The sequence below is a fragment of the Papaver somniferum genome, chromosome 6, assembly GCF_003573695.1.
Source record: "Papaver somniferum cultivar HN1 chromosome 6, ASM357369v1, whole genome shotgun sequence".
Classification (NCBI taxonomy): domain Eukaryota; kingdom Viridiplantae; phylum Streptophyta; class Magnoliopsida; order Ranunculales; family Papaveraceae; genus Papaver; species Papaver somniferum.
In genome coordinates this window covers 88,639,451-88,648,659 of record NC_039363.1, presented here as the reverse complement: position 1 = coordinate 88,648,659, position 9,209 = coordinate 88,639,451, and positions in this window count along the sequence as shown.

Below are 9,209 nucleotides of genomic sequence, written 5' to 3'. Positions count from 1 at the left end.
GGCATGGTTTGCTATTGGCACGGTGATTCGGCTGACATGGTTGGCATGCCTTGGTGCGGAGACGTGGCTGGCATGGTTTTCCATTGGCACGGTGGTGCGGATGGCATGGTTGGTATGCCTTGGCGCAGAGACGTGGCTGACATGGTTTGCCATTGGCACGGTGATGCGGCTGGCATGGTTGGCATGCCTTGGCGCGGAGACGTGGATGGCATGGTTTGCCATTGGCACGGTGATGCGGCTGGCATGATTGGCATGCCTTGGCGCGTAGACGTGGCTGGCATGATTTTCCATTGACACGGTATTGCGATAATTAGGGTTTGGTATATACAAATATGATGGCAGTCAATATTAAGGGTTCTGCCGTGGAACATGACACATGTATATATAAAAAAAGGTACCCTGGTAATTCTTATGTAGGCACGCTGATTAATTCAATAAATGCGCTATTGGTCATAGTGACGTCATGACAGATGTACGTTTTTACTATTTTAACCCTAAGCTGAAAACTGCCATCAACATTAAGTCCACTGCTTAGCTCAGAACAGGAGCATTGTTGCGGGGTAAGCATACGATGGTGACAGACAAGGACAACATCGAAGCAGCGGGTCATGAAAGATGGCCAGGAAGATTCGTCTAACCTTTTTCGAGAGTGTTTTGAGAATCCGTGATCCTTGTGTTGGCGGCCTTGCATGAATTCTACTTGCGTCGTTACTGGCTAGACCGTGAAACAGTAGATACGGTTCTTGGATTTTGTAAGACCCAACACACTTGATTCCCTTATTTTATATCCTTTACAGACCTAGAAGTTGCTTCAGCCGTAACAAATACTTTTAACTACTCAGTCTCTAACAAATATCCTATTGATTTTCTTCAGAAAGATACACAATCCAGGTTATGGAAATGTGTTTTCTTATAAGGGATAATCAAGGAAAAAGATAATATCAAGGAAAACTCAACAGTTAGGATAGGTTACCCCCTTCAAGAGGTTATATAAATGCCTAATTCATTTTACCACACACAACCAACCTAACATAATGAAACTTGTGGAATTACAAAGTCTAAGATGAAGATAATTTTATAAATTATCAATTTATTCCCTGATCGGTAGTTCTTTAATGGTCGTGCAACAAGAGACTAATTATAGAATAAACAAGAACTACAATAATCAAGATAACATTCTGGATATCAAGAACTATCAGTTAAAAGATAATATAACCGGTCTTCACGAATCCCTTAGTGAAGACTTCAAAAGTCGTAATACAATACAGTTTCTCAAGGAAACCTAGCTTTTGAAAGGACGACTCTAGAGAGTCCTCTATTTGTAATGATGAACAAGGCTAGGTAGCTTACAATGAAAGATGAGTTCATGAACTAGTTTTCATGTTTGCAAATTACTTTCACATTGAGTAAGCTCAAATTCTCAATATAGATTGATCGTGCAATCCTGTGAGAAGCTTTCCTTGAATTACAAAAAAAAAGAATGCGCACCCATGCATGTGACGTGCACCCATGTATTTATCAATATAAGTTATGTGCACCAAATGATTAGCCCAAGAACAATGGTTAAGTTATTTGTGCCATAAAACTATCATGGAGTTTGATACAACTACGAAAGACTAAACCAATTCATGAATTGTCCAAAATATTCTGTAAACAAATTGTCGTCTTGGAGTTCATGAACTTTTTGTCCCCATAATTTCTCAAACTTTCTAAATAAGTTCTTGTACTCAAGTTACAACGAGTATTCAGGGTCCTTTTAAAACCAACCAGTTCAAGTACATATCAAATCAATTCGTATACTTGAGGATTGAACAATATCCAAGAACATCTCAAAATCAACCAACCTACGAAATGACCAAATCAGTTCGTGTATGAGTTAATAAGATATTTATTCATCAAGTATATTATCAATAACCTCAAAGTTCGTGTACTGACAGAATCAGTTTGTGAACATGAATATCACTTAATGTCTGTTATGAACTTGTTATGCGATAATGATTTGTTGAACAATAAATTATTTTCAACCGATTATGCGATAAGTCTTATCAAGTACCAACTTGAACTCGAAATTTCGTCCACACAATTTTCATCATAATACAAAAGTCATACGACATTGTCTCAGTAGATAGCATGGAGAAAATATAAGTAAATAATATATTCAGTCTTCACATACCTTTGTTGATGAAGTCATCGTAGATATCTCCATATGAATGAACTATGATTAACATTAATATAATACTATTTACATTTTTGGTTTAAAGTTATTATTTAAAATCAGGTTTTTCTTAGAGGGTTGCAGTAAAATTGTTTCAATCTGGATACCAAAACCCCGTCTCTGAGATTAATATTTTTTTTCCACTGTTCCATGTTCTATGAAAATCAATGATTACAATAATTAATGATGAAACTACATGTAAATTTAACCTTTATCTCAAACTCTCCCATTTCATTTCAGTTTGAAAAAATTCCAAATCTAGATAAATCAAAATATAATTTTGACTACGCAAAATTATCTAATGGATATCTATCGGCCAAAGTAAATCACTAAGTTAAAGAAGAATGCAAGTGCATACGTGGTTTGTCATTGAAAACCTAGCTACATCCACGAGGTTGAGAAAATAATTTCAGTATGATTTGAGAGTGTTGTATAAGCTTTAGTCCGTCGAATCTAACATTCATCGAATCTCACGGCCCCAAAAATCATATTGAAATGATTTTCCGTTTCATAGTTGGTCAAGGTTTTTATCGCTTCCATACTGATCTTCTGTCACATCACACAAGCAATTTAAGCCTCCTTGCCCAACACAAACTTATGGTTAAGATGGTATCAACTAATTGGCTAGATTTAGACTAACCAAAATCCAAATTATGGTTAAGATAGTATCAACTATCAACTAATCCTCCAGGTTTTGGACCAACCAAATTTGTCTGCTTCTAGTAGTTTTGTGCCACTTTAAATAAGAGATGGGCTTGGTTTGGGAGTAGACGTGCTACTTCGGTCGGTTCTACGACCAATAAAGCGAAACAAAACCAACATAGGTTTAGAGTTTATAAAGAGATTCTCTTTACTTTTCCAAACCTCTTGTTATCCCTTTATTCGGAGAGAGAGAGAAATAGACTAGTTTTAGGGTTTTCGTGAATAACAGCAGCCATGGTTCTCAAGTAAGATTTCTTCATCATTCTCTATAAATTCTTCTCCATTAATATTACTGCTAGATCTCACTATTCAGATTGTTAGTCTTCGATCTTTCAGAAATCATTTTAGGGTTTATCATTCTATTTTACTTGTTATCTCGATTTCCAACGAAACTGTGGAAATCTTAGTTTGTGTAGAACTTGTTATATAACCTCAAATGAAATCTGTGTAGAAATTGTTGTATATTGTTTTTCAAGGTTAGTCTATGTTTAAATTGATAGATGTGGATAGTCTTGATTTTCGAATTAGGGTTGATGAGTAATAGACGCAGATATGCTTGATTGATTTGTTTTCAGTTGCTCACTACTGTTAGAATCTGCTATTTAGATTGATAGAGATAAGGGTTTTTGGTTGGTGAAGTTGGTGTTGATATTTATACTTTTGTGGATTTACAGGACTGAACTTTGTCGATTTAGTGGTGCAAAGATTTACCCTGGCAGAGGTATTAGATTTATGAGGAATGATTCTCAGGTAAATTATTTATGTCTACACTTTGTATGATTTCCAAGTTTCTGCAACAAACTCTTCAATCACCATGTTTGAGCTTAATATGATACCATCCTCCCTTAATCTCAAACATAACCATCCAATCATTCCTTGTCATTCTAAGTCCCTGAATTCGAAGTCAACTTCGTCAAATTGTACCAATCCTTCTTATGGCATTCCAACTGTCACAAACTGTGACATTCTTATGTCACGCTTTTGTTAGTCTGTTACAACCTTTAGTTACGTTTCTGTAACTGTTCTTTTGTCACCATCTTCTGTAACAACTTCTTTAACCGTGATTCTTCTTTGTAACACATCACATACTGTTACCAACTTTCAATAACACTTTTTTTTTTAGTAAAAAGAGCCAGGGTGATACCTAGTATTCTCAGATAAAGAAATATATTCTCTTCACCTAAATTGTATTATTAAGATAGGGATAAATTTATCCCAAAACCATGACCATTGGAAATGTTTTCATCTATAGTCCTTAAATGGGTTAGAGTATTAGATAAAAGTTTTAAGTAGCAACGTTCCTTATACGAAATTATAATCTACGGTTAATCTAAAAATTATCGAACCCAACGGTAAGTTTAGTTTTCCAACCGTAATTGTATATTCTCAACCGTAAAAACTAAAAATCAACCCACATGAAAATTTACGTCTAGAAACATAATCACCAAACCTAACCATAACTGGTTTGGTTTTTCGCCAATTTTACTTATTTACGGTTAGGAGTTCATCATCACATATCCATAAATTTGTCTTACGGTTGACTATTAAGGAAAAAAACTCAACCGTTAACCTCTCTGAAAAGCTAAAAAGTTTGATCTTTTTACATACTTTCATCAGTTGAGAACAAAAAGGAAATTGGTTTGGTCAATCAAATATAAGGTTTTAGTTTGAAGAAAATATCTAAAATTTCTTTGTTTTTTCTACTTTTTCTTCCCACCAAAATATAACACCTAATCTGATCACTAACTGTACAAAGAAAAAACTTATTAATCTAATCTTTTTTTTGTTGCTAATTATAATTGTTAATCTAATCATTAGCTAATTAGATTATTAACACTAACTAAAATAGAGTTGTTTAGTCATTATGAAAATATTTTAGATATGGATTTTTAAAATTAATAACGGGTGACCCATTTTTGTCCTATTAGTAAAGCCCCTCTATTGAAATGTGACCCAATAATAGCCTTCAAAAACAAACGAAAAAAATCCACCCAGGTAAAAGTGGCTTTCCCCCATTAATTATATCTAGGGAGGGGTTTTTGAGTTTACCCTCCTAAATGAATTAGTGATTTAGCTTTACCCCCTAAATTGTTAATGTTAGCAACTTTCTCCCCTAAAATAATATTTATGACAAAATTGTCCTCGACTGTGCCAAGTGCAACAAATACGTGTGTGTAAAAAGAGAATTTTGATCAAAATGCCAATTTTCCTTCGTGTGCTTAGCATTCCCCATTGGATGAATCCATATCGCCAATAACTACCCTCACTCAACAGTCCCACACCACGATTAAGATACCCGTATCAAATCCGATTTCATTATATTCTTCATTCTAGATTAAAAATCAACATCAAACTAATCTAATCTGATCACGCTCAATCCCTACTTCAAATGTTTACAAGTCAAAAAGAAGCAGCGTTGATTTGATTTCCCTCAATTGGTGTTCCTCATGAACACCACCACCACCATTTCATCGAAAACCAAACACAAAAACCGATTGAAAGGTCATCGGTCCATGATATAAATTTAAAATCTTTCACTATTCAATCAACAAAGGATCGGACCAAGATATGACTATCATAAACTTCCTAGGTTAATTAATCAAGCTTCTTTTGAACTTTATTTGGGTTGAGAACAGTATAATGGAACTAAACCTATACAGTTTGTTAAACAACTATTGAGATGAGGGAAGTATACATATGGTGTGAATAGCCTGGTGGTAGAGACGGTGATGGAGGGTGGAGTGCAAAATAGATACTTAGGGTTCAAAATACGCTTCATGCACACACATATAAATTGCACGCACAAAGTTAGAGACATTTTTGGGAAAATATACTTTTAGGGGGAAAGTTGCTAACATTAACAACTTAAGGGGAAAAGCTTGATCACTAATTCATTTAGGGGGTAAACTCAAAAACCATTATATCCAGAGATTTGGGATAACCAAATTGGCTTTCTCCAAAGAAACAAAACCGGTTCTAAGCAACTTAGGGTCGGAACTTGTAGTTTATAAGGAGGCTCTCCTTTCTCCAAACCTCATTTTAGCCCTTTTTGTTCGGAGAGAGAGAGAGACTTGTTTCTAGGGTTTTCGTGAAGAAGCGGAGCAACAGCCGCCATGGTTCTCAAGTAAGCTTACTTGTTATTCTGTATTGATTTCTTTTCTTCTCCATTATATTACTGCTAGATCTCAGATTGTTACTTTTGTTTTTTCTTCATTTGAAATCAGGTTTGTTTTCTTTTTTTCTCTGAAATCAGATGTTTAGTTTTTAATCTTTGTTTTCTTTTGTTTTTTCTCTAAAATCATTCTAGGGTTTGTTGTTCTATTTTACCATTTGTTGAAATCTGTAGTCTATGTTTAGATTGATAGCTGTAGATAGGCTTGATTTTTACTTTTTTGTCTGGAAATCCGTGATCTGTAGAAATTGTGATATATTCTTTTCCAAGATTAGTCTATGATTAGGTTTTGAGTTGTTGAGTATGAATATGCATAGATTTTTGATGGTTAATCTATGATTAGGGTTAGGCTTATTGAGTAAATATTGATTGATTGATTGGGTTACTACTATTTGAATCTGAGAAGAGTTGATGGTAAACTAATCTAAACTAGACCCTTTCTCTGATTCTTTGATTTCATCATGTTTTTAGTGTTTTTAGAGTTTGATTTTATGTTTCGGGGTTCTGGGAGTGTTTTTATTTGATCTTATGTTTTAGATCTATTAGTCTTGTTGGGGTTTTGCTAGTTACTGTTTGATTGATGTTGTTTTGGTTTGAGACTTGTTTTGTGTCTCCTCCCATTTGATAGAAACAACACTTCATAATAGTGGTGGTGGATTGTGGTGGTCAGTGGTGGGTTATTGATCTAATGTGAATGGGACTAAGTTTTGATGGGGTTTTGTAAGTTACTGTTTGTATGATGTTTTATTGTTGAGACCTATTTTGTGTCTCATAATATTGGTGGTGATGAGTGGTGGTGAAGCTGGTGAAGGATTTTGGTTGTCAGTGGTGGGTTATTGATTCTATGTTTTGATAAATCTACGAATGCATTAGTCTTGTTGGGGTTTTACTAGTTACAGTATGTAAGATGCCTTTTAGGTTTGAGACTTGTCAGTTCCTCTCATTTGTAAGAAACTAACACTGTTGTGGTGGTGAGTGGTGGAATGTGGTGGTGAGTGGTAGAGGTGGGTTATTGATTATATGTCAATGTGTGAATGGATTTGTGTGAATGGGTTTTCGCTAGATATTGTATGCTTGCTATTGACAGTATTTCATGATGAGTACCACTTACAAAGATGAAGCGTTTTTTGTTGGTAAAGTTGGTGTTGATGTTGGATTGTTGTTGGTTTACAGGACTGAACTTTTTCGATTCAGTGGTGCAAAGATTTACCCTGGCAGAGGTATTAGATTTATCAGGAGTGATTCTCAGGTAAAGTATTTGTGTATCATGTAGTTGTTATTTGTTGAAACTGGATTTGTTGTCTGTTTTACTGATTTTGTATTGTGTGGTTTTTCAGTGAAGTCAAGGAGAGAGTTAAGAAGTCCAAGGATGAGAAGAAAGCTAAAAATGAAGAAGTAATGTCCAAGACACAGAAGACTCAGGGTAAGGTGGCCAAGGGTGCCCAACCAAAGGGAGCAAAGCTTGGTGGTGGTGGTGGCAAGCGTTAAGAAAGGTAGTTCTGCTTTAAGAGATGCTAGGAATTCTGTTATTACTACTTTAAGGACAAACCTTTATTTTGTTATCTAGCTTAATTTTGAATACAGAGGATCCAATTAGGCTACATTTTGATATATATCCTGTTTGTTTCTCGTTTTTGCATGGAAATACTAGATCAGACTGATAAACCAAGTGTATCGACATTGTTGGGTTTAGATAAGTTTCTTTATTTTGTAGTTTTTTCATGCTGATTTATGGTTAGTGGGGATGTATTAGAGATTTTTTTTTGTAAGTTCCAACTTTATCCCTGTAGGGCTTGCTAGAATCCTTTTAACACATTTTGAAGGATTTGATGCAAAACTCAAGAGGAAAAGGTTGGAAGCTTTGGTTATACATTTTGTAGAGGATTATCACCTCCCTCAGCTTAGTAACATGGAATGACTTGTATGACCATCACTTTTTAGTTCGAAGGCAAGGCAGCTGAGAACAAGAGGTACTTGCCTAATTTAGCTTTTACAGGATCTTGGATATACTTTGTTCCTGGGAGGTGGTGGAAAACGTTGTACTTTGGGTATACTGTTATTGTTTTTCATTCTTCATTTCTTTCACCTGGTATCCAAGTTGGCTTTCTATTTCATCCTGGTTAATTGGTTTCGAGATTTTATGTGGGAATGCTAGATCAAACTGAGTTTTTTTCTCATAATTTTAAGGTCTAGTTTTTAAATTTTGGATTTTTTTATATAAGTTCAACTTAGTGCGCCGATGAAATAACTTGCAAAGTGAGTTTAATCATAGTAATGCGGTAGGGAAAAAGTTGGAGGAGAATGTTTTGCTTGGATGGTCATGGAGCGAGTACGGTGGTGCTGGCCGTGTTCATTAACTCTTGAATATTTTTGGAGGAGAAGTTGCTGGCACCTATCGACTCAGTGAGGCCAATCTTCTGACACTCTTCTATAGCCTGCCCATACGGACCTGTAGTGCATTGGAACTTGGAAGTAAGTTGTCCTTGTTCCCTAAATCTTTCACAGTCGTCCCTGGCTTCAAGCCTGCTTACTGGATAGTGTATCAAATACAGATCCAAATACTGCAATTTCAGATTCTATCTATATAATCTGCTCCGTGATTTTATTCTTTCGTTTGCCTATCCGTCAGATTTCGGTAAATTCTGAGAACTTGAGGGGCAAATAGGTACTCCCTGTTATATCTCCACAATCCTTTTTTCCTCCTCTACCATTATCACGGAAACACCTTCACCGCCATTACAGACCAGGCCTCTTCAGCTTCATCCTCTCCCACACAAACCATCACCAGCAACACCATCGCCACCATTAAAGCAAACACCATCATCCCCAACACCACTTCCTTCCTCTCTTCTTCTTCGAATTGTTGTTGTGCCCCTCAATTTTTACCTCCAGTTTTGTGCCCTAACCTAATTGTAACAGCAACTCTTCTCAACTCTCTATGTGATTTTTCTTCCCCATAGATTTCACCTTTCTCTTCTGTTTGCTTTTCTTCAATTGGATGCCCTAAGTTATCCATCTATTCTTCTTTCTTTACTTTTGTCTTCACCACCACCACTACCCTCCTCCGCTACCACCACTAATAACAAGCAACTCTGTTAGGTACAACTGGACTTGAAGTGA